Source organism: Gouania willdenowi, chromosome 1 (genome assembly GCF_900634775.1).
Source record: "Gouania willdenowi chromosome 1, fGouWil2.1, whole genome shotgun sequence".
NCBI classification, from domain to species: domain Eukaryota; kingdom Metazoa; phylum Chordata; class Actinopteri; order Blenniiformes; family Gobiesocidae; genus Gouania; species Gouania willdenowi.
Window position 1 is genome coordinate 12,603,762 of NC_041044.1, and position 26,460 is coordinate 12,630,221.

The following is a 26,460-nucleotide window of genomic DNA, read 5'->3' on the forward strand; positions in this document are numbered from 1 at the left end:
AGAGAGAAGCTATCTTACGACGGTTGATCACAACATGCTAATGTAAGTCAAGTGTTTTCAGCCTTGGTATGTGCGCGTTCACACTAAAGGGATGGAGATTGCAGCGTCTGACCAATCACTGGAGAACCTGGGAGAGTGAACGTCTTCACAGGAGGAACCGTTTATGATCTTAAATAAATATCATGAATTTGAATCCATAATGACAGCAAAGAGCAACAGTGAATTAGTGCAGCACATACCAGGAAGGAATGCTGGCAGCGAACCGCCGACTCTGTGAATGTGTAAAAACGTGAGATTATTTATGATATTATCCGGATGAGATGAAAAACGAAAAGCAAAATTGGCGAGGAGACATGCACATCCCGCTTCTAAAACAGCTTGCTGGATCAAAAACAGCACATAGAAAAAACAACAAAGATCTGCAATTACAGCAGCCTGTGAGAGATGATAAACGGACAGTGCTCTGATCAGTTTCCTTTACAACACACACGTTTTTCTAATCAAGTAGACACACACTGTTTCACTGTAGTATGTTCCTGCTGATGCTGTCAGCCTCACTATAGTGTATGAATGAATGAATGAATGAATAAACATATGACTTCACCCGTCCGCACATACGAAGACACAGCCTTCATCAACTGACTCATCAGTCCATCAAATATAAATCTATATCTTTCCTAAACGATGTCATTGGTAAATGAAAGGATTGCATTTATCCATTAATAATCTTTCTTTCCTAAATGCAGCTGTCAGGACTGCATCAACAAGAATCTTTTAACAATGGGCAGGTCATTTTCTATGAGAACTGATTGGTCAGGAGGTGGGGCCTTTGTGGTATAAGCCCAAAATGATAACATACACAAATTTGCTCATAACACACAGAAAAACATAAAAGAAAAGGTAATTAGAGGAAAATACACGGCATGACTTCAAAAACACATGAAAGAACAGTAAAAACATACAAGAATACAACACAAAGTGCAAAATGAGCAAAAAAAATACCCAAAATGAACACAAAAAACTAAACAAAATGAAAGCAGATTTTCAAAAATGCCCAGTTTTGTTCTTAGCCGTTTCAACATTTTGACAGAGGACACAACCCGACATCGATCCACCAAATTTGAATGAAATCAAAACTTATTTAAACTGTATAGGAATTTTTGATTTTTTTAATGGGCTTTCCAATGTTAATTTCAAAAAATCGTGAGTCAGCAATGTGGATCAGATCCGGATCCTTGTCTTCACCAAAACTGAATGGTTTCATCTGTGCCCAAAAACCAATTAATAGAAAAAAAATTGTGGAAAAGTGGATTCATCAAAAATTTAGGACACTATTGTGTACACAAACAGACACACAAACAAACATATAAACATTACGACCAATATACCTTTGAAACCCGTTTTTGAAAGTAACAAACTTGCTGTTCTTCCCGTATTAATGTATAAATTAGTCTTTATTTACTGTAAATGTTGATAATGTGACCCTCAAATCAGAAAATGCTGTGATAAAAGTTGCCCACCTCTGTTGTAGAAGTTGACATGATTATTGATTACTCAAGGTAGTGTACCATTCAAACAACTCAAACTGGTTTTATACGGTTAATGGAAGACAATGTGAAATTTGTCCACTATAATATTCCTAGTCTATTTAGGAAAAAACAATGTCATGACGTCTGATATTGTGATTACAGAGTCTCTCCTGGTCAGTTCTGGTCAAACTGCCCTAAGGAGGCCAGATACTATCATACTGAAAACATTTACCAAGGCCTCTTCTCAGAGACTCTGTCATTGTTATGCTTAGCGCTATCAGCAGCATACAATAACCCTGAGAGCACAGAACAGCTACAGATTAATTGGACACACACATTGAAACCTTTGAATCTCAGACTGGTCTGCTCCAAAAAAAAACCCTTTGACTAAATAAACCCTGTGTCCACATTTGACCTTTACCCCTACAACTTAACACCGTCTCATTTCATTCAAAACTGCCACAACAGTTGGGGCTTGTCTTGAGATCTAAATACATCAAATAATGAGGTAAGTGCAGAAGTTTCCTTCTTAACATTTCAGATGGAAATCTGTGCCTTGCCTGTTAAATGATTGACTACATAAATAACTCGTTAAAATCGTAATGTGTGGTGGTGAAAACAGAAAAGACGTGAAGCAGTCAAACATGAAGGGTCTACATTTCTGATATGTCTTGTTGCTGGAACACTTAACTAGGAAAACATTGTTAACAGTGAAAATAGCATTTACTCTGGAAAATGAATATTATAACTAATGTGGAGAAGCTGCCATTAGTTAGAGTTTACTTCGGACATGAAGAATAAATAACAAAGAAAATAATATAGGTATACACTACTACCTGTATAAATGCAAAAAGACAACATAGAAGAGCATGGTTGCATGGTGGTTAGAACGTCTGCCTCACAGTAAGGACGGTGTGGGTTCATGCCTTTCAGTACTTACTGTGTGGAGTTAGCATGTTCTCCCTGTGCTTGTGTGGGTTCTCTCCGGGTACTCCGGCTTCCTCCCACAATCCAAAAACATGATTGTTAGGTTGATTGGTGTCTCAAAATTGTTCATAGTGAAAACAATAATGATTGGATTTTTGTTAATGTCCAGAAAAAAGTTTCAGGGGAGGGCTAGTTATTTAGTTAACAGTTATTTTTTTTCTAGAACAGCTCCATTTTAGGCAAAGAAATAATTTTATAAATGAAGATTAGGTTTAAATTGTTGTGACATTTATTTTAAACAAGGGGCATTCCAATTTATTAGATGAGATATTACTGAAATTAAAATCCTATATGAGACAGATGACCGTCTAAACACAGCCAAAGATGACATCATCTTCTCAGTGATGATTAAATGTAGAGCATTGGTAACTCATGAGAAAGAGAACATCATTAAAGGTAAGATTAATCATCTAAAGTTAACTGCTGAGATCTGACTAACAACAATTATTATTGCTATTATTAATTAGAAAGAAAAACACCCAACACACTCATTTCTGCTGTTTAACGCACAAGGACACACATGCAGGTGTAGGTCTGGAGCTGGTGTTATGGGGTTGTTATCAAAGACAAAACCAAACACTCTCACAGAGGTGAAAAGTGATTCTCTCGTAATCCAATAGTGATCCAAATACAGTTCCAAGTAAAATTCACTTTTTACAAGCTGTAAGCCTAAAGATAATGACTGTAACACAACTAAATAAAGATAAAAAGACAAGAAATATAAATGAAAATAATGAAGAGAAACTAAATTAAATTAGGGAAATTCCACTGTCTAGGAGGAGATAGATTAGGAAAAAATGTGTGTACTTTGTTTATTGTTCTATGTTTGGGTTGAATTATTTATTTATTTTTTTAAATTTTTTTTTTTTGGGGGGGGGGGTCATTGGTCCAGATGGTTAAAGATCAAAGGTTAAAAGTGCTACCATTGAATAAAACTATACAGTTAGATCATATTACTTTAGAAGGGTAAAGATAAGTATATAAAAATTCAGACCAGACATTTTCAAAATTTTATTTTGAAATACAGCAGATTAACTTTTGAAACTAAATATGGTGTGAGTTGTGATTTCAGGTTATCTTTTTCAATGGAGGCCATGATATTAAGGTAAATCAAGGGATACAGAAAGAAGACGGTAAGCAAGTATAAATACACTTCAGGAAATATTTTGAGCCACATAACAAGCATTTTATTTTTTATTTTTATTTTTTTTCTGTTCCTGTGTTCTGAGCTCATAGAGGCCACAATTCTGATCCTAAATGCCATCCTCTCCATGTGTTGGAAATCACTTCAGAAGGAAAAAGGGAAGCTGAATTCATGAATAAGAAAACTTTAAGGGAATAATTATCTTAACAGTGTTTCACCTCAAACCTTGAATGATGCACTTGAAATATGTTTTTAATAGAAATCATTTTTTCTCAGGAAAAGGGGTCCTGAAACATCCCTGGGATCAAGAAAGGTCAAAGTCTGAGTGATGTCTGGAGACGGAGGAGAGGGAGGGGTTTAGGAGACTGCTGGTCTATCTGAGGTGGTACTCGAGCACTGTAAAGAACCTGCAATTTAAGGTCATAGATTTTATTTATTTTTTTATCAATCACAGTTTACTTTTATTGACCTGTAAGCTAATTTTCAGACATGAGGAGGTCAGTTCAGTTTAACACAGAATATTTTGCTGTACCGTGCTTTGTTTGGGTAAACAAAGCTGGGTGAAAGAACAAGGTCACTGGTTGCCATGGTAGAAAACTCAACAGATTTAATATAAATGGTTAGATTTAGCTTTCAATAAGACACAGATGAAAACCAGTGGAATTTGTAAATATTTTGGGTCTAGGGACACAAACGTGCTTTGCACAGAGGCAAGTGATTTATTGACAAAAGGAAAAAGCTTTAGATAGAAATAAGATAATAAAATAAATATAGGTTAAGAAGCATTGCAAAAAATGAAATGGTGGATAATTTGTCAATAGAATGAATTGGGTATGAACTGGTTATAGGATGATTGTTTGGAGATAAGCAGCTCCAAATGTTGTAGAAAACCAGTGACGTGCAGTCAGGGTAGGCAAGGTAGGCAGTGCCTACCCAAGGGTGAATTGATATTTTGATTATTTGTTTTAATTATAATTATAAATAGGGGTGGGCAATATGGGAAAAATATCATATCAAGATTTTTTATTTGTAAAATAAGGATCACAATTTTTTATCACAATTTTTTTGATTCAAATCATTTAGACTATTTTAAAGTTATTTATTAATAAAACAAACCAATTCACCAACTTAAAACTGTTGTCCTAAATGGAAAAAAGGAATAAAAGATCATTTAAGACAAGGTGTTTTTCAAATAATTTAAAAAAAATGTATGTAAGCAATTCATCAAACTGGTTCCAAGTACAATTAACTGCAATTAACAAAAGGCTGACAAGTTATTTTAGTCACACACAGTCATTTTACTTTGTTCAAATAAAGTGGTGTAGCATTAGCAACACTTGCTAGCAAGGCACCATATCAGTCTAGTGATTTCCATTTGTTTTTGAGGTAACACACTCATATTAATAAAATCCTATTTCGGCCTCATTTCACACAGTTTAGACAATCATATCCTTTACAAGATAAAACGTTACTGCTATGGTTACATTAGGCCTGGGTGATATTACGGAGTGCACTTCTGCCCTGTTTAAGCACTTAATAATTCTTCAGTGTCTGTAATGCTGACATGCTGACTAGTAGTGGTGCAACGAATCAAAAAACTCACGGTTCGGATCGTATAACGGTTTTGAGTCACGGATCATTTTTCTGATCAGCAGAAAGAAAAGAAAAAGATCAAACAAATAACTTTGCTCTCCATTTATTTTGTGCAACCTTTTTCTGCTCATTACATACAAACAACTTTTAACTTGCGGTGTCAATCCAATGCTTAAATAAAATTTTGAATCATATAAAAACAAATTAAAGTGCAATATAAGGCATGACACCTTCATCCTTTAAACAGGTAATCACCATACACTTAAGTGTATGGAGAAAAAAAAAAAAGTTATGACACCTTTTTTAAACATGGACAGTGAATTAAAAACTAGCCTATGCCCACATCATCAAAAAAGAATGAAAGAAGAAAAAAAAAGCAGATCTGAGTTTATAATTTCAAATTCCTGCAATAGTTAAGGATGGCCATACGGACTAGAGCTAATATTTTTCTAATAAGAGCTTTAAAAGACATGGATGGAGGAGGTATAAACATGACAACATTCACACGGACTTATTACGCACACGCTGGCACGCACACAGAGCTGTTCCTTTCTCTCTCTCTCTCTCTCCCTCCCTCTGTGTGTGTCTCTCTTCAACTCTCACCCAATCACACACAGATACACGACCGGGAGCGCGAACCACACATGAGTGGGTATGCCCAACCAATCCGTGGACCACTAGCATGCCAAACCGTGGAGAGAGATCCGTGCGGATCATGGATCAATGATGATCTGTTGCACCACTACTGACTAGCAAATGGTGTGATTTGGCAGAGAAAAAAACCATCGAATGTGCTGTGTATGGACCACAGACATATGACACAGACAAAATGTGAACTACAGATCTCCGTGATTTGGGAGATCGTTGTCATGTTTTAATCCTTAATGATCTAGTATCGTCAGATCGCACACCATTAATTATAAATTATTTATTTTTCCATTTACCTATAAGTTTGAAAGTGTCAGCATTTTGTGCTTTTCATAGCCCAAATTACTAAACATTGCTATTTCCTAGTACGACAGAGACGCTGCACAGTCTCACTCCGCTTTAAGGCAGGAGGAGACCACACCCTCTCCCAAAAGCACATTGCTGCTTAGCCTCTGTTCCCATAGCCTGTGTTTATGTGTTTGCGCATGCGCAGTCAGTTCCCGGAAATGATAACCATTTACGTAAAAAGGCAGCTCTCTACGCTGCCTTTGGACGTAGCCATGCTCTGCTAAATGCTATACATTCAGAGTGCATTAGTGAATTGATAAAGCGTGGCTGCTGCTGCTGCTACGTTCTCTAGCTAGTGGGCGGAATAACACTACAGGCAGGATGACAGAGCTAGAGACGATAGAGAAACTTTCTTTTGAGGAAGATGGGAGACCAACACCTGAGCGACCAGACCTTCAGCAAAGGTAAGGTCAGAAAGTAGTTTGTACTTTCTACAGTGACTGGTACAAAAGGAAGGATTGCTTTATGGATGTGCCTCACTGAGGCTGTTTTGAGTTGTTGTCATTTTCTCCGTTTTTCTGTTTCCAACACAAACAATGAATGCGCTGCCGTGTCATGAGATATATTTTGTTGGGAGAGTATGGAGGCTATATTAAATAATTGTTTATGTTTATTTAATGGTGTTTTACGTTGTTGATTTTGTTGGATTAACACTTGCCAGCAGAAATATATGAAATTGTCATTGGTGTTGACATTGGTGGTCTCGATTTGCAGCGCCCTTCCTACACAACCCTAGTGCTCACGGCACATCACTGTTGAAAACTAACTATTTCCTTTGTCCTGCTGTCCAAAGGAGAACTGAGAGGGACGATTGAAAACACTCACAACACCTGTGGACTCTGTAAGAATGGGACTTTATGGAAGAAACACACTGTGCTGGGAAAATGCAAACCACCTCAGATAAAGTGACGGGATTCAAATGGAAATGCTGCCTGTGATGAGTTTGTGTTTCTGAACACACAGTACAACACCAACTCCTGAGTCAACAATTTTCTTCAACAGAGAAGAGCTTCAGCATCAGCATCTCCTGATGCCGTGTTCAATGTTTCAATTCAGTCTGAATATAGTTGAGCTTCAGTTCTGATGCCAATTTAAACTGCAATACCTGATGAAAATTTGATTATACAGGTGCTGGTCATATAATTAGACTATCATGAAAAAGTTGATTTAGTAATTCCATTCAAAAAGTGAAACTTGTATAATGTATTAATTCATTACACAGACTGACATATTTCAAGTGTATATTTCTTTTAATGTTTATGATTATAACTGACAACTAATGAAAACCCCAAATTCAGTATCTCAGAAAATTTGAATATTACTTAAGACCATAACAAACAAAAAATAATATTTCTAGAAATGTTGGCCAACTGAAAAGTATGAACATGAAAAGTATAAGCATATAGGGCACTCAATACTTAGTTGGGGCTCATTTTGCCTGAATTACTGCAGCAATGTGGTGTGGCATGGAGTCCATCAGTCTGTGGCACTGCTCAGGTGTTATGAGAGCCCAGGTTGTTATGAAAGTAGCCTCCAGCTCTTCTGCATTGTTGGGTCTGGTGTCTCACATCTTCCTATTCACAATACCAGGGTCAGGCGAGTTTGCTGGTCAATCAAGAACAGGGATACCATGGTCCTTAAACCAGGTACTGGTAGCTTTGGCACTGTGTGCAGGTGCCAAGTCCTGTTGGACTCTTGAACAAGAGACGGTGTCAGAAACATCTCGTTTCTCACCAGTCCAGTCCACAAAAAGGACTGGACTGCTGCTGAGTGGTCCAAAGTTATGTTCTCTGATGAAAGTACATTTTGCATGTCCTTTGGAAGTCAAGTTCTGGAGGAAGAGAGCAGAGGCACAGAATCAACGTTGCTTGAGGTCAAGTGTAGTTTCCACAGTCAGTGATGGTTTGGGGTGCCATGTCATGTGCTGGTGTGGGTGTCACAGGTTACAAAAACAGCTGCATACATGTGATCATGCCAAAGGTTTTCTACACCTGGATTCACATTACACAACATGAAATCTTCTGCTGTTCGGATAAACAATGAAAGCTTTTTGTATGATGTTTAAAAACAAGTTATCTTAAAGCAGCCTATTTATTGTTTTTGACCTGTGGTTGTTATAACCTTTAATATTTGTTATGACGGTTGAAAAGCATATGACACAAAAACTCATGTTGATGCTCAATGAAACAACACATTCTAAATAGTACATTCACAAAATATTTTTTCAATATTGTGTCCATTTTAACATTACATTTTGCATTTTATTGTTGCTTTTGTCGCATTTCCTGTCTGCTTTTCAGAACATGACTCTATATGGTTTGTGACGCAATAAAAAAGACCGTGGAGGTTCCATTCAGCTGAACTGCAGCCAGAGAGATCAGTCTGATAATACCTACAGAGATAGATAGCATCATCATTATTATCATTGCACTAACTACTCTCAAAGATACCTCCATACTGTCCATCAGCTAACTGTTAGAAGAATTCTGTAAAGGACGTTTCCTTATTTACGCTGAGCGGTGCACAAGCGTCCAAGGTGCTTGACTCTTTGTAGTGTGTGTATCATACTGTATGTATCAGTCTAAATATGTAACAGACATCTGTCAATCCTAATGTGTAAACTATAAAGCACGCAAAGTGTCGAGCAGAGGCTGTAAAGTGTGTGCATTGCCAGGTTGGAGGGAATTAAGCAGCTCTGCCTTATTACTAAGGAAACAAGAGTCGGTATCTATCCTCAAGTTCATATCCAATGATTCTGAATTAGGTACTACTAAACGTAAAGCTGTGTGTGTGTGTGTCTATGTGGGTAAGTACACGTGCGCCAAACTGTATGTTCTTGCCTGATGTGACTTGCATGATGATTGAATTACTCCCATTTTGTTACATGCATGAATACTACATATATTTAATAATTTACCGTTATTGATATAAATGACCCTCACTAACACTAACCCTCACCATTACTGAACAGTTTCTCATTCAAATAAAATCATCACAGCCGTCATTCTCTAGCTACCTTACCAATTTCTGTATTAAAACAAATTATTTTAAACTTAACATGTTTAAGGGTTTGCGTTTAACACCAGTGCAACAGCCTGAACAATGATGGATAACACATTCATACTTATTACAATATTTGACCATACATACCCGTTAATTATCCTCAAAACAGAAATTAACCAGATTTAGCCTTCAAAACAATTTCAAATATCATGCTGTTGCATGACTGTTTTTGCTTTTTCCCAATGGATAAAAAAAGCAAAAGGCACCAGTAGTGGTACTTTCACATTTGTGGAATGGGATTCAACTCCCTACAGCCAAAATACGTATATGAAAACACACACATTTCACAAAAAACCTAAATGTCCCTGACATTCCACCTTTAAACACAATCTCATTTGGCCATCTATGAAAAAGCTACTTAACCTCCTACGTTTCTATAGCAATATACTGTATACATACTTCCAACGGTACGGTGGCTGGGAAGTGTCAGGTGAATGCATTTACAGAAACGAACACAAATGCAAACAGGTCACAACACGAATTCAAACCGGCCACAACGGAAGTGTTTCCGACGGACCGGTATTACAGTCGGACAGTCGGACTGGTATTATGATATGATAGCCTGATATGAAAAATATAAGAGTATCCTAATCAACTTTCACTTACTTTCATACGCGTTTCGATGTCTTCTTCTTGTTCTTCTGTGTTCTGGTGGGTTAAAAACATCCGCCAGAAACGTGTCTGTCTGTAATACCGGTCTGTCGGAAACACTTCCGTTGTGGCCATTTTGCATTCGTGTTGTGACCTGTTTGCATTTGTGTTCGTTTCTGTAAATGCATTCACCTGACACTTCCCAGCCACCGTACTACGGGCACTGCACTAGTATCAATAAGGCAGAATTTTGCAACATCTGAGCATAAAGGGGAACCATTTTCAAAGAGAACTTCAGAATTAGAAAAAAAAAAAACTTTATTTATCCTTGTGGGGCAAAGGGCGACATATAAAGAAACAACACTAATAATAATAATAATAATAACAATAATAATAACGAGAACTGCAAGCAGTTCTGAAAGGGGGCCAAGCCTTCCCGCACGACTCGGACCCCAGGTTTCGCGGAGCCCGTGGAAGTACGTCACTAAGGATGACGGGCTTGTGGCGAGCGTCAGGACACAGGCCAACGTGTCGTTTGCTGTGAACAGGTGGATATGAAGTTTTGGAAAATGTGATTTAAAGTGTAAAAGTTACAGGCCAAAATGTGTTTGCACCCATTTTAGCGCCACCTAGTGGTGCACTTTTTGGAATGGGTGATCTGTGTGCTCTTCTATAGTTACCCTGTAAATTTCACAGCCCTCAACATAATACTTCAGCTGAAATAAAGGTTTGTTTATTTATATGTTATGTAGTAATAAACCACGTGCATTTTGAACAATCGCGATTAATTTCGAGATACGGTCCCAGGAGCGACCCAAGGTCATACCCACCAAATTTGGTAGAAATCGGTTGTGCCATTTAGGAGATATAAATTTCTCATAATTGCAGTGCCCCCTAGAGACCTAATTTATTCAAATTTGGCTCATACCCCCACAGTCACATGCCAACCAAGGATCTCAGATTTGATGTTGTTAGCATTTATTTTGACCGAGATATGCAACAGTTGTGCATTTTTATAGCTAGCTAGAAAAAGATTCTACGTGCCAAGTTTCATGCCGATTTAACAAAACCCCAAGGAGTAATTTGAAAAAATAGGTTTTTGATATGTCGTGAGTCAAAGAGCAATGTGCTGTGGGAGTGGGCGTGGCCTATATCAGAAGATGCGACTTTATGTAGGGAACATGTGGATATGAATTTTTAAAAGATGTGAATTAAATTGTGAAAGTTAAAGGCCAAAATGTTTTTGCAATAATTTTTGGTATGGGTGGTCTGTGTGGTCTTCTATATCTACCCTGTAAATTTCACTGCCCTCAACATAATAATTCAGCAGAAATAAATGTTTGTTTATTTATGTGTTATTATGTCATTAGCCACGCCCACTTTGACCAATCGTGAATAACTCTGAGATATCGCCTCAGGAGGGACCCAAGATCATACCCTCCAAATTTGGTAACAATTGGTCGTGCCAATTAAGAGATATAAATATTCATTATTTGTAGCGCCCCCTAGTGGTCTACATCATTCAGTTTTGGCGCATACCCTCACAGTCACATGCCAACTAAGGATCTCAAATTTGTTGTTGTTAGCATTTATTTTGACCGAGATATGCGCCAGTTTGCATTTTTATTACTAGCTAGAAAACTTTACTCATTAATAATTTGCGCATATTTTACCTGAACAAAATTTTTTCGTCAACTTTAGATCAAGTTAAACTGAAGACTCTATGTGCCAAGTTTCACGCTGATTGGACAAAACCCCAAGGAGATGTTCAAAAAAGTAGGTTTTCCAGTTTTTGCAATTTTGCTCCAGATAAGTTGAGGCGGAAATGGGCGTGGCCTAGCCCAGGTGATTCAGTGCTATTCAAGGAATCTGTGGATATGAAGGTTTTAAATTTGCAACAAACGGTGTGGGAGTTATTGGCCAAAACGCGTTGACCTTTGTTATAGCGCCACCTGCTGGTGGACATATGTGAATTTTTGCGTCCAAGGTACGCGGGGTGGTCTGGACCAGCCCCCCAAAGGGCATCGCCCTACCTTTTACCGGGGGAAACATAATAATAAATATATATTAATAATAATAATAATAAAAATCCTTTCGATTACAATAGGGTTCCTCGCACCGCTGGCCCCGCGGGCTTGGCCCCCTAATAATAATAATACTATACTATCTCTATAAAAGCAAGGAACGTGTGTGTGTGTGTGTGTGTGTGTGTGTGTATCAAATATCTCCCAGACGCGGTGCCCGTTCGACCTGAAACTTTGTCGACGGCTTCAAAATACCTCGAGTTTGTGCATCTGTTATTTTAGAGTAATTTGGTCATTTCAAAATGTTTATTTCACTTCTGGACGGCACCTTTTGACCTCAGGGTGTGAGGGGGCGCTAGCGCACCATCTATATCTATTTCACTACACAGCTCCTCACCGAGCAAGAGTCACGTGTGCAGCCAGAGCCAATCGCTGCGCACACAGCCAAGCAGACACGAACTGTAAACATACGAGTGAGAGAGAGGAAGATAGTTTAGACCGAAGAGGGGAGAGGAGCTTCTGAGCAGCCGTGCTTGCACTGATAAACTAGCAAAGCTCTTAAGTCTCACTTATTGGGCCTGATGTTAGTCACTGATGTTCGCGTGTGTGAGCCACGGCAGACTCCACTTCCTCCTGTGCCATGCTATTGTTAGCGAGCATGGGAGCTCTCTGAATAGATCATTTGAAACCGACAAATGTCACCCTCCTTCTCTGGGTCTCACAGGCTGGATAGTGTAATCTGCGTCCAGAAATGAAAACTTTCTTGTGTCATGTGTTGTTTGTGAGCTGAGGATTCCTGAGCTGATGTCACAGAGTGCTGGGTTATGGACAAACCGAGCATATTTTTTTTTTTTTTTTTTTTTTTTCATAGAATAAGATAGAGTTAAAAAGTTGTCATGCGCCCTTTAAAGGAGCATATGGCAGGATCTAGAAATCAGACTCCAGACAGTGGTTAGTGTAACTGCAGCCATCAGCCAAGCCGCCGCGAGGCACGCATCAACTGTTTATCACCGGAGCACAGCTGATACTGTGGATAGAGGATGGATACCTGACCGAACCCTGAGGGGACTGGGGACCTGTGACAAAGTGGGTGAGAACACACCATTTGTCCCATCAATTTCATCTTGTGTACTAGTTAGCATTGCTATTTAATTGCTGAGTGTTCTTTGCTACTCACCTGCACCACCATGTGTTCCAGGGACAAAGGGAAGGTGGATACCACCATTTCCTGCATTTATACTCTGGGTGACAACTCCAGTGATGTCACTGGTGATGTCACTGGGTGAGACCAAGTAGGAGGGGTGGGACATAAAATTAGGTTATTTGATTAAAGTGAGAAATGTTATTTAAATAAGTGTCGTTATATAGAAACAGTATTTGGCACTTCATTTAGCATTTATGTATGAAGTGGAAGTTGGGAATGACTGTGTTCTCTACCTGATTTAAGGGGGAAGTACTTGGAGCTACCTAGGTAGATGGAGCTGCCTTGATTGACTCCTGCTGACAGGAGTCTATTTAAGCAGTTTGTCTTGGACTGTTGTAGTGATGGGAAAACCGGTTCTTTCCTCTGATTCGATTCTTTAACTCTCGAACATTAAATTGAACGAGTCCCGAACGAATCATTTCGTTCATTTGTACAGCAGATGGCGCTGAAGCCTGCACAATGCAGAACTCATACCGCCGACGTGTTTTCTCCAACTATAAATACTGTAGACAAGATGGTTTGCTTCAGGTGACAAAGTATAACACACAAAATGCCATAAGCTATTCAAGCCATTTGAAAACCCAGGAAAGCTAACACACACCACAATAATGTAACTTGTGTCCTGTATCCTCTCTGTTATCATTGTTTAACAGCACGGCAGTCTGGGTAACTGTCACGTGACAGTGAAAACAGACCAATCAGAGAGAAGTAATGCTGCTGGCGCAGAGCTCAGCCTGAGCCAGAGCTGTGAACCGATGAACGATGAACGAGAAAGACCCGGTCAGCCCGCGAGTCATGTGACAAAGGAACCAGTTGGACGAACGAGAACGAAGTACTGAGCTGTGAACGATGAACGAGAAAGACCCGGTCAGCCCGCGAGTCAGACTCGTGACAAATGAACGAGTTGGATGAACGAGAACAAGTACTGCTCTGCTCCACAGCCTGAGCAGACAGAGACCCTTTCGGCTGAGCAGTCGATCACATGACAGCTGGGGAGAGGACAGCGAATGTAAAACTAATTTTGACAATTAATGATACAATTAAAACAAAAAATAATAGTTGATGAGTTGCCTATGTTTACATGGTGCATTTATTGTGTCCAAAAAGTGACATTATTATTATTACTATTATTGTTATTTTTATTGTGTTTGTTGTTATCATTGTTATGTTTGATTATTTTGTGGCAGAGTATAACACAATAAATATGCTGATATAATTTTCGAAAATATTTATTTACAAACACATTCATTATATAGGCTATACAATAACACAACAAGGACTGAAGACCACTATAATTATGATTTCGTGAATAAATAATCTATATCGGGTGTCACATGACAAATAAACTGTAGATATCAGACATCAATCATTTCCTTGTTCAGCTCTCAGTCAACAGCCCCCCAGCCCCGTAGCTGTCTGAGCCACAGCTGTCACGTGACGAATGAACGAAAGAGCAATCCGTCATGATCCGTATGAACGAATCGTGAACGAACCGAACGAACTGCAGTGCTTGCTGCTCACAGACAGCCTGTCTGTCACGTGACTAAAGAACTGGGACCTGAGAATGGATCCAGCTGAGTGAGTGGTGAACGAATCATTTCTGTTTCCTGTCTGCTGCTGACTGAGCTCATGCAGCTGCTGCCATGTGGCGAGAGAAGGTACTGCATGAAAATGAACGAATCGCTCCCTGAGAAGACTCGTTACTCCCGAGTCATATAAAAGATTAGTTCATTTTGAACGAATCGTTCACGAACGATACAACACTAGACTGTTGGTGGGTTGGGATGTCAGTGTAGCTGGGTACACTGGAGGCTATGGCAACCAGTACAATTGTCCACATGCTATATATATGTGTTACATTGCAAGTAAAACTGGGATTTACTTTTGTTTCTGTAAATAAATTATTTTTTGCATCTGGATTAAGTTTCCCTCGTCTGCCTCCTACCACATCCGAGCCGCTTTGGTCACACTCCCTAACAGGACCCGAAGGCACCAGACGGGTCGGGTTGGGACAGATGTTTAGAACTGGTGTTTGTGCGCAGCGTTCTTCCTTTCCTGCTGCAGCAGCTGTAGCTGTAGCACTGTATAATGTAGCTTTAACTGTAACAGTGAGAGCAGGATTCATGGTGCAGGAAGAATGGAGCAGAGGAAACATTCAATTTTCTGCACAATAACATGGATTACCTTTATCTTTGATACATAGACTATGTAAATAGATCCCCTGGGTCTCCTGCACGCATTTGTGTTTCACATTCGCTTGTTACCCGTCCACAGATCAGTTGTTTGTCAATAAATTTGGTGCTTATCACTAAAACAAACAAATATGTAATTTCTTTAAGAAAAAAAAATGCGGCCCAATCAGCACTAACTGTGATACGGTTATTTATTTACTCACCGTTCATGGCTGTTTACTTCAAGACCTGTGCACATGACTCTGCGGATACATCTGTGGAACCAAACAGTAGTTTAGCCCACTGTGCTTGTCTTCAGGAGTGAAGCCATCAAGAATGCACACCAGCGTCATTTGACGCCATTATTAGCATCATTTGACATCACGTCTGTAGAACTGCGTGGGAAATTTGGACCCAATACATAATGTATCACACAATCTGTTCAAGGCAATAAGGAGAAACGTGTGTGGGCTCATTCCCTTTGGTTTTAAGTGCTTCATCGTGTTTATTTTCTCACATATCCTGTCCTATGCTCCTTTAAATGTATGTATTGGGCTTTAAACAGTTATTTTTTGTATGCAATATTTAGAACAGAACTGCAACAAAACTTTGGTTATTCTTCTATTCTATTCTATTTTTTTTTTTGGTGTTTGTATTTCATTTGGTAAACACGTGTGTATTGGGTCTTGCACACAACCACAGCTGAATATCTTTATTGTTGCCCTCAGCATCAAATTCTCAGATGAATAAAATTGCTTCAAAGTGCTTCACAAAACTGCACAAGCACATCACTAGTTTATGGTGAGTGTGAACCAGAATGACCTCTCAGGTCCTCAGGCAGAATCCCTATGTGCTAAAAGTGCAAGATTAAAGCTTTTGCTGAGGCAGCTTCCAGCGTATATGCTGTGTGCTGTAAAAAGCCTCTGCTTAAGGAGTCAAGGGCAGTTCAAACAGTTTTAAATTATTTATATTATACTTAAAATCCAAGCTTTTACCATTATCTCTGTCAAAGCTAGCTAACAATACAACTTTACTATTACTATACAAAACCAACTTTTCTGATCCCTCCTCAGGTTTTGTACTGCTAATGTCTGTTAAAGGGGACATATCATGCTAAATCCACTTTTTTAGCCCTTAAATGCATTTTGTTGTATATTTAGAGTGTTTAGAAGTACAGAAAAAATCAAATTAGTCTCTTCAGCTGCTCCGTTGATATCTTTATATTCTGTTTTGGTCATATTTTTCAATCTGTTTCGATTTTTCTATTCTCTATTACGTCACAGTATTTGCAGCGGAACTGTCAAATTAAGACATCAACTCCAGGCCCAACACTTTGAGCAATCCACCATTTTTATTTCTCGCTTTTATTTTGTAGTCCAAGCTCAAGGATGCCGAAGTTACAAGAGGATAAGTCAAAATGTTCAGTTGTTGGATGTAGTAACCCACACGCTTCATTACAACGTCTCCCAACATCAGAACCTTTTTGAAGTGGCTGGTTGCGTTTTATTTTTCACGGAAATGTACCCACATCTGTGGGTAAGGTCATTTTTGTGTGCGAGAAGCACTTCAAGGATGACTGCTTCAGCAACCTCCACCAGTATAAAGAAGGTTTTGCTGAAAGACTTCGTCTGATTGAGGGTTCAATTCCTTCTATCTTTGGAGACGACGAACAGAGCACTTCGGCAAGCTGTAAATAACGCTAAAAAGTGTGATGATAAGACGTCCCTGTCATTGTTTTGTTAGCATTAGCAGTTGCTTAGCAGTTGCACCGTCTTCAGACTTCATATGTTAGCGCTGTGTGCTCGTTTTAGATCCTTGATGATATGGCCTACGTGATTTAATTTAAGTCTAAAGTTTTCATTAGTCATTTCATTTTGCTGTTTTTGTCTCCGAAAAGACTGTATTAAAATGCATTTTGTGACGTTAGCTTGGCGCTAGCGTTAGCTCGGTGCTTGTGTTAGCTCACTTGTTAGGGTTCTGCAGGTTCATCATCTTCATTTTCATCTCGCTCCGCCGGGTCCGACTCTGGCTGGAACATGTAAAGCTGGATGGACAAGTCTAACGTTGTTGACATTTTGTAAATAACCTCTGAATAAAAAGTTTATGCGCCGCTACATAGCCGTATCTCTTCTATCAAACTACAAAAATGGCCGAGCAGGGTGTAGTTGAAGCGAAAGGGGGCGGGGTATGAAGTGTCTCATTTGCATTTAAAGAGACCGCACCAAAATGAGTTGCTCTCAGAAGCACATCAGAAAAGGGGTAGAAAAGGGGCCTGTGGAGCTATAATAATGAGGAATTCAGACCCAAGCATTGCAGTTCTAAAAAGGAAGGATTTAAAACCATGATATGTCCCCTTTTTAAGTGGCACAGGGGTCACCTGTCCACCCTGCAATCTGATTGCCCACCACATGTGCACAGCTCATCATCGACTTTTTCTCATGTGGTAAAATTTTCTTGGTAGTCCAATTTTCTTTAGTGGAACACAGACATTCTAGTTAAAATAGGCTTTCTATCAAATAAATACAAAACAAATACAAAAGAAGTAAAGAACAGAGAATATGACTTGTTATGAAGGTTCAAGAATAACTTGGTCTTTATTTGTCTTTATTTATATATGATAGAAAATAGTCTTAATAACACAAAAAAGTAAAGTAAAAACATGAAACAAACTTACATTTGCTGGAGCAAAAAACAAATTTGCTGGCCATAGTTGGATGGATACAAACTAGTTTTGAGTGACTGCCCAGTCTATATGTTCTTGTGTTGATCAAATGTGTCCATTTATTGACTTTGCTCATTTGCTTTGTATCAATTCAGAGGCTGAATGGATACAGATGTTGCATATTTATTTTGGATCTTATGTGTTCCCAAGGCAACAGCCTGTAGTGGTACAAAGTCGTCAGCTGTTCTCCCATTGGTAAGATTTTCCAGAAGGAAAAACACCAAGTAAAACAGCAACCATGGAGCACAACAGTGTAAGCGACGAGTTTGTTTTTGTGAGTTTCAGAGGTTACTATACAAGTGTTACTTAAAAGAAAAAATATGCAGTTCTACCAATGTCTTACTCCATCTAATGAGAAGAAGACATGCTGCTACAAGTAATCACTGACGAAGATGGGCTTTGATGGGTGAATTTCTAAACATCACATACTCACACGATACGCAACTACAGACGATGCATCAGCGGTGTTTGGGTAGTTACTCCAAAAAAGTAATTCACTATGAGTTACTTGTTACTTCTGTATATTGTGTTGCTGTGGAATGAACCACCTCTTTATTGTACACATGTAAACACAATAACCCTAATTTATTGACCGTTCGTATGCTGAAATCTGAGCGTACGATGTGCTTTCAGCAATATTCAGGCAAGCTTTGATATTTATCAATTTTGACGTGACCATATGCTACGATCAGATCTCACAACAGGTCTGACTTCATGTACGCAAATCTGAGTGTGTGGATTTGTGGTTCAGCACAGCAAATGTGAGTGAGAATGAAAATAACCTCAGCTGTCATTTAAGCATAAGCAGACACACATTCAGAACTGATCAAAACGGATTAATAAAACAAATAAAACAAAATTAATTGCATTTCCAAAAAGCCCACTTTATTACTGATGCTATTTTTTTGGTTTTCCTTCCACGGTGTACCTCATAACCACGCTGGTAAACTAACCTACCATCTAAGCAGGAGCACATGGTTCAACAGTGCACACGCTAACACACACAAGAGTGCATCACTGCTCTGCATTGGAGTGGGGTGGCGGGTTCAAGTCCCAATGCGGACCAAAATACAGAAGTTATTCTGGTAGCTGGAGAGGTGCCAGGGCACTTCTCGAGGACTGTCGAGTTGCCCTTGAGCAAGGCACCAAACCCCAACACTGCTCTGGTGCGCTCCCTTCATTGTGGAAGCAGCCCCACTCTGACATCTCTCCATTGATGCATGTCCACAGGTCCTGTTTGTGCATTTGTATGATTCGGGCCGGTGTGTGTGAGAAGCATGTCCTTAAAAATAACAGAGTGTAACATAATTTCTCTTTAGGGATTAATAAAGTAATTAAAAAAATAAAATAAAATAAATTATCGGTGAAATTGGCTAACAGCATAATAAACACAGTTAAGGGACAACATTTAGTCATTTAAGGCTTTTGTTAAGGGTTTCGGTAATTTATTTTAATGTGTTATTTATTGCATAAAGCGTGTGGACAACTTATGCTGATATAAACTGTATATCAGTATATTGCTCTGTGTCTCTCCAGGATCACTGCTGTGAAGTTGTATGCAGCGCACACAGGGAGGCAGACGTCATCTATGAGCGCCTTAATAAGGTGGCCGACAACACTGCAAACACAGTCCAGTTTTCACACTGTCAAAAACACATTTTTGTTATGCTCTACCTCAGAGGTGAGGACTTTCTTTATTTTCTTGTCATTGTTTGTTTGACCTCAGTGGGCGGGGCCTCCGAACCAGAAATATTTAAGGGCGTAACTTGTTAATGACAATCAAATTCAGCTGCCAAATTTATCAATACCATTATACGCTGGGATTTGTGCACTCAAATTTGCACCAGTTAATGAAGGCCAGTGTATAAGTTTATTATGCATCCTGCTCAGCACACTGATAATTTGCACCTTCTTTAACAAATAAAAAGAGTGGCTCTGTTATTAGGTGGCTCTCTGTAAACTGTTGAGGGTGTCAATCAAATGAGTCAGCTGAAAACTCCAAACATGTGAACTCATCTCCTCAGTGCCCAACGTCTGCATATCAGTCCATTTGTAGCTTTTTATGGTCAGTTATTACTGTAACAACTAAAGGCTATTGCTGCTACACTCCATGCGTGAGCTCAAACACCTGATGGAAGTACAGTATGTCTTACTGTCTGTGTTTTAAAAGCATGGCTCTGTGCTAAACCGGTCACTCAAAGTGGCATTATACTTTCACTCCATACTTTGTGGTGGTAAGCTACTATTGTAGCCCCAGCTATCTTAGGGCAGACTGACAGAAGCAAGGCTTTTATAGTGCACCATCAGCCCCTCAGACCACCACCAACACTCACTCACACACTACATTCATACTTGACAATGTGGGTAAAGTGTCTCGCCTAAGGAAACAATGACAGATACCACTGGAGCGACTGTCCCCACTGTGGCACCTGGAATTCTCAGTGGTCTCACATCCAACTACTAACCAGGCCCAGACCTGCTTAGCTTTCGAGATCTGACGAGATGGGGCAATGACAGCCAGAAAATTTCTCATATTTTCAAATCCAAAACTTGACAGGTATGGTTAAAAGCATCTTTCAGGCCACTCAAGGACATTATACATAATAAAAACAGATTAATAAAAACAAATACAGGAACGCAAGGATGGACTGGCGTACGGGGACACCAGGGGTTTCCCCGGTGCGCCGGCCACCAGTGGGCCGCTCGGTTGGGCCATGAGAAAGAGAAAAGAGGGGGAATAAACATACCTGTCAAGTATCCTGTTTTGGCCAGAAAACTCCGGTATTTTACCCCTCTTTCTCGCCATTGTGCAGTATTAGTATTTTCCCATAAATATCTTGTATTTTAATGTAATAACATTTAAATGATAAATAAAGAAAAACATTCCTCTGCTTCTCTAAACTAAATGTTGTCACTAATCTTGCAAGAACTAATACCTGAAATGGCCTGAGTGGCAGTTCTCGCGAGATTAGTGTTGACAGCGGCACCAAACCCAGAAACAACTCAGAAGAGAGATGATGAATGAAGACATTCCGGCAAAAAAAACAAAAAAAACAAAGAACTTCAATAAATACTTTGTAAAATCGGACGGAGAGTTAATCTTCCTAAAGAGCAGCAGGATGGGACACAGTTACACATTCTGTAAGATTAGTAACTGAGATTTTAGCGTTTTCCACAGCAGAAGGAACGATGTGAGTCACCATGAAAAATCAGCCAATCACAAGCGCCTCAAATATACACTGCTTTCAAAAAGTGTTAAAGGATTTAAAGTCTGCAAGAAATCTATCTAATAAGTCATTAGTGAATACCAGAGAACCACATAAGTGAGCAAAATAAATAATAAAATATAATAATAATAAAATGTGAATATCTAACTTAGAGAAGCAATGTGAAATTAACAGTAAATATGTAATTTTGTATAAAAATACTTGTTTTAGGAGTTTCTGCTTTTACTTCTCAGAAAAGCATGAAAAGCTCAGTTAGATGCGTCCTAACTCAGACCATCCCCATAACAAGCCACACTACAGAACTCACTCACACATGCTGTCCCTTATTGTGCATCTGTTTGTTCATAAATGTCCCTGTGTGGCATTTTGCAACAGCAAATTTTTACCAAGAATTGTCTTTCTGTTCAGACTTCATTTGAAATAAAATTATCAAGTTTTATATCGTATATCACCATTTTGAGAAAATATATTGAGATATGAGTTTTGGTCCATACTGCCTAGTAGGAATGTTCACAGCATTTCAATGTTAACAAAGGTCGACCTACCAGATTCTAATCACATAATTGTATTTAGTAAGTGGTTGACAAGTGCACAGCAAATCCAGCATGCCCATATTAACACTGTCAGATTTGATTTCAACACTTTTAAAGTGTCTATATGGATCCACACCAGAGAGTGTTAATTTAACTCTTTTTGGAGAGTTGGTACCTTAACTCTAATTAAGTGTCAAATACTACATCTGTCTGGAGTTAATAATTGAACACTTAGTTACACTAACTCAGTGTTAGAGTCTAAATATTAACTCTCCAAGAGTTTTTTTTCTTCTTTTAACTACATAAGAGTTATTTGTAAATAATACTAAAAAGGTATACATTTTGTTTTTAACTTTTAGAAATTCCTTGGGAAATAAACATTTAAGAGGCAATGATTTTCTGAAATACATTTCTTTCAAAACATGCATCACAATTAGAAAACAATTTCTAAAACATGTAACAATGTGGAACAATGTACATGCTCTCACTTTCATTAGAATATTGCTTATCAAAGGATCTGACTTATGTGAGCTTGTCAATGCAAATAGCAGCATTTTCATGATTTTTTTTTTTTCAATACATTATGCATGGAAGTGTTCATCAGGATAAGTCCACCCTCTGTGAAGAGTTGAGACTGAAAGCTGAATTTCTCCATAACTGAAAGAAATTAAGAAAATTGAAATGTCATGAACTATTAAAACCACCAATTCAAGTTGTTCACTCACAGGTAATTAGTCTATACCAGTTTAAATTGCACATAAATACAAACCCTCTTGAAGAAACTGGAGGAAATGGAAGCATTCATCACTTTGTGGAACTTTAATGTACTTCTGCACTCCCCCCATGTTCCACCTTTGCAAGCATCTCCTGCGTGGAGATTAAACCAGAAGTTGTGTAAGCCCAATCATTTTACAAGAAGACAATTGTAGATACTATTGTCCATCTTTAAAGGCAATTTTATACTCAAAAGTAAGTAAATAACATATATTTATATAGTGCTTTTTGCAGATAAAAATCACAAAGTGCTTTACAATAACAGAGAACAGAACTTGTTTGTTAAAATTGTGGTCTCTTAATCAATGCACACAGTCAATAGTTAGTGCCGAAATAAATACAAAACCTCAACCTTTTTTATTTTTACCTAAACCATGTGCACAAAGATCTGAAGAGATCTAAATGTTAACGTAGAACCCAATCAGAACATCTGTCTTCAAGTCGTGGCATAACTGTATGTCAACCTTTTACGATCTGAAAACTGCTTTAGGTGTACAGTAGTCCCTCGCTGTTTCACGGATTTTTTTACAGTGCAATTTTGGATGCATTTTTTTTACAGTGTATGAACGCGCATTGTGTTCTGCGTCCTGATTGGCTAATGCTGCATGCACCCACCAGTGACACATCCAACTCGCTGAGTTTCACTGTCTGCTGTAGTGAGGAGCTGTGCTCCTTTTTCTCCTCTCATAAACCACCAGTGAAAAAAGCCGGTGTGATTAGCGGCTAATGCTATCCTAGCTCAGTGCTACAGAGAGAACTTTTACCTGCTACCACCTCCTCACTGATTCTCCTCCACACCTAATCCTTCCTAGTCCGGTCCTGGTTATAAAGGCCGTGTCATACAGCTCCAGGTGGTCACACACAGCTTCTACTCCATGTTGAATGGGTGAACAGACCAGTGTCCGTGTTGACGTGACGTCATCGTCAAACAAAGACTCTGCTTGCGTTCGGCATCAATGTCTGATTGATAGCAGTGTGACTGAAGTGCTGTATGTTTGAAAACAGGTTTATGTTTTAAAATCTACGATGTTTTGAACTGTGAGAGTGTTTAAACAAGAGAGAAATGTGGTTTTACAGCCTTAAAACATGTATAAAAATAGTAAAAAATAAAGCTGACTACTTTGCGGAATTTGTCTATTGCGGGTTATTTTTAGAACGTAACACCCGCGACAAATGAGGGACTACTGTATTTAAGTTAGCCAAATATTTGAATGTTCACCTGCATGGTTTTTTAAAACTATAGTTTTGCCGCAAACAATGAACTTCGGTGCTAAACCAGATTTTTATGCCATATCACGAAGCAATGTGGCTAATGTCTATCACACAGGTTGGTCTCAGCCCAAAATAATAATAATAATGACAAATAAAAACATCTCAAATTAAAATGACTTACCAAGCGTGGCAAACACCTCAGTCATGTGGAAAGCAAATTGTTCTAAATGGTCGCTTCGGTGAGAACCTGTGAGGCTGGGGGCGGAGTCAGTGAATTTACTCTTTTAGTGTTACAGCCACTGTGGGAGTATAGACTTAAAAAATCAAGAGTTATTGTTTCCATTGTAACACCTCCAGATTTGATATAGAAACACTCAATTTTAACTACTAATATTATACACCCCAGAATTACATAAAAATAATGTGACTCTATTAGAGAACATTTAACTCTGCTTTTGTACAAAGTTTACCAACACCAAAAATGTAACACTTTTGAATTTGCTGTGGCTATTTTAGATTTCCTGTACACCTGGATATATAATATAAAAGATACTGGAGCTTGGTTGGGGTGGTGGGTGAGCCAAATTTGATTGTATTATTGACCTGTTTTACTTCACAACAAGAAGTAAAATCACTTTACTGCTGTAATTATTTTGCTGTAGGCTACTTAAGGGTTCAAGTTAATGATTGTGGTCCAAAGCAACATCAAATGCAATTTTTTTTTCATCAAGGGACATGAAACTTGTGTTGCCGGCTGGCTGGCCCCCCACACCGCACATGAAGTGGGCCGGTCTGTTGGGCGTGGCTACACCACAGGAGGCAGAGGATTGAAAAGATCTGATGGGGCGTGACGAGACAGAGACCAGACAAACAAGACATGAGCGTGACAGACACAACCTGACCTATGACATATACATCATTATTTTTCTGTCAACATGTCAGTGAATTCTGGGAGCTCAATGACAGTCCTCTACATTCTTATTCAGTGGTTTTGGGTTTGACTGATATTAAATCTATTTCCTCCAGACCCTCTGCCACCCTTTCCTCTTCTAAAAAACGAAGTAATTTTAAAGCAATGAAAATGTGCTCCAATGTGAATGTTTGTATATTCAGGACAGTAAAACTGGTCTGACTTTGTCATGTATTATTCACATGTGTCTTGTGTTGGTCTAATACTCCTAAAAAGAGAATACAAATTGATTATATTATATATATTTAAACTTTTATGCTTTCATTTTTAAGGCAACAGTGTGAAACATAGAGTTATGTTTTCAACACAGAATACATGAATAATCTGGGCCTGCTTTTCTCAAATAACCACATATTATGAGTGTGAGCAGCATAGAAATGAGATGTAGTAGTCGAGACAGAAACACAGACAAAACAATGGCTCTAATTTGATCTCATAAAAGATTAATTCCAAAGCATGTGCTGAAAAAAGGCTCTTTAGACTTCCTGGTGATTCAGAATGAAAAAAAATACATTAATATGTTTAGCCCTGATGAAGGTATTAGAAAAAGGTCAAGAGAGAAAGTGATGAAACAAAAGCCTTTTTATTTATTTGGGCTTCAAAGACTTCCTGATGCTGTTTATTTCACCTTGTTAGTAATCAAGTAGGAGCGCAAAGACAAACTGTCCTTCAGCTAAAGCTTCCATCAAAGCTGGAGCAGCCTGATGATGAATGAACCCAGAGCACGCTGGTTAATGTGGTTCATTTCTCAGAATAAAAACCGCCTACATTTGCGGAGACGGACAAGTTTTGTATTCAAAAGTCAAATACATTATAAACTATATTAAAATTGCCAGAGTGTAAAATAAATTGAATCAGTCAAAATTATATAAATTGTTCCAGCGATGCAGAGCATGTATGATCATTTCATTACATTTTTAATATTTCAAGTTATTCTTGCGGCACTTAGGAAATCTATCTTCACCTGTCATGGTGTTTTATGATATATGAGGATATAACCATAATTTACCATGTAGTCATTTACATATCAGATATCATGTGCATTCATATGCTATACATGCTTCATGTCAAAGTAGAGGAAATGGTAAGGTATACAGGTCACAAAGACTGATCACCACATGGATATCTGACTGCCTAGCAAACTGTGTAAACAATATTTTTTTCAGTATCTGAGTTATTTCAAGAGAAGAATGAAACAAGCAGCCCCAGATCGCCTAGGGGTGGTTTGACTCGCTACCGTTTGACACCTGTAGCTGCTTGTTTGCAGTGAGAACATAACAGACACATAACTGTGGTTTATCCACCAATAAAGGGGTCAGTGATGTACGTGGCTAACAACTGTCAACCAAAACAAACAAAACTATTGAAGATGTATTGTATTGAAGATTATCACAAATAGGGAAGTCAATGTTTAGATGTTTAATTTTTTATTTACTTATTTGTACTAGACCCACTAGTATGTTTGTTGTATGCTGGAGTTGTCTTGGTACTGGAGTTGCAGATCATTGTCTTTAATGTATAACACAACATGTCACAAAATATGAATGCTTAAAAAATGAGAAATGTAATTGGGCGCTGGTTCTCCCTGGACAGGGGTGAATGGCACATGGGGAGAACATGCAAACTCCACAAAGACAGGACCCAGGTTTCCACCCCAGGGATTGAACCTAGGACCTTCTTGTTGTGAGGCAGTTGTGCTAACCACTAATCCACCGTGCGC

At 38.6% G+C, this 26,460-nt stretch overlaps 1 long non-coding RNA gene across 1 annotated transcript; it reads left to right on the forward strand.

The window, feature by feature from the left end:
• Positions 1 to 13,474: 13,474 nt before the first annotated feature.
• On the forward strand, positions 13,475 to 14,347 carry LOC114468165 (uncharacterized). The gene is made up of 2 exons (XR_003674622.1): positions 13,475 to 13,659; positions 13,785 to 14,347. It is a non-coding gene; the product is annotated as an uncharacterized LOC114468165 (long non-coding RNA).
• Positions 14,348 to 26,460: the final 12,113 nt, after the last annotated feature.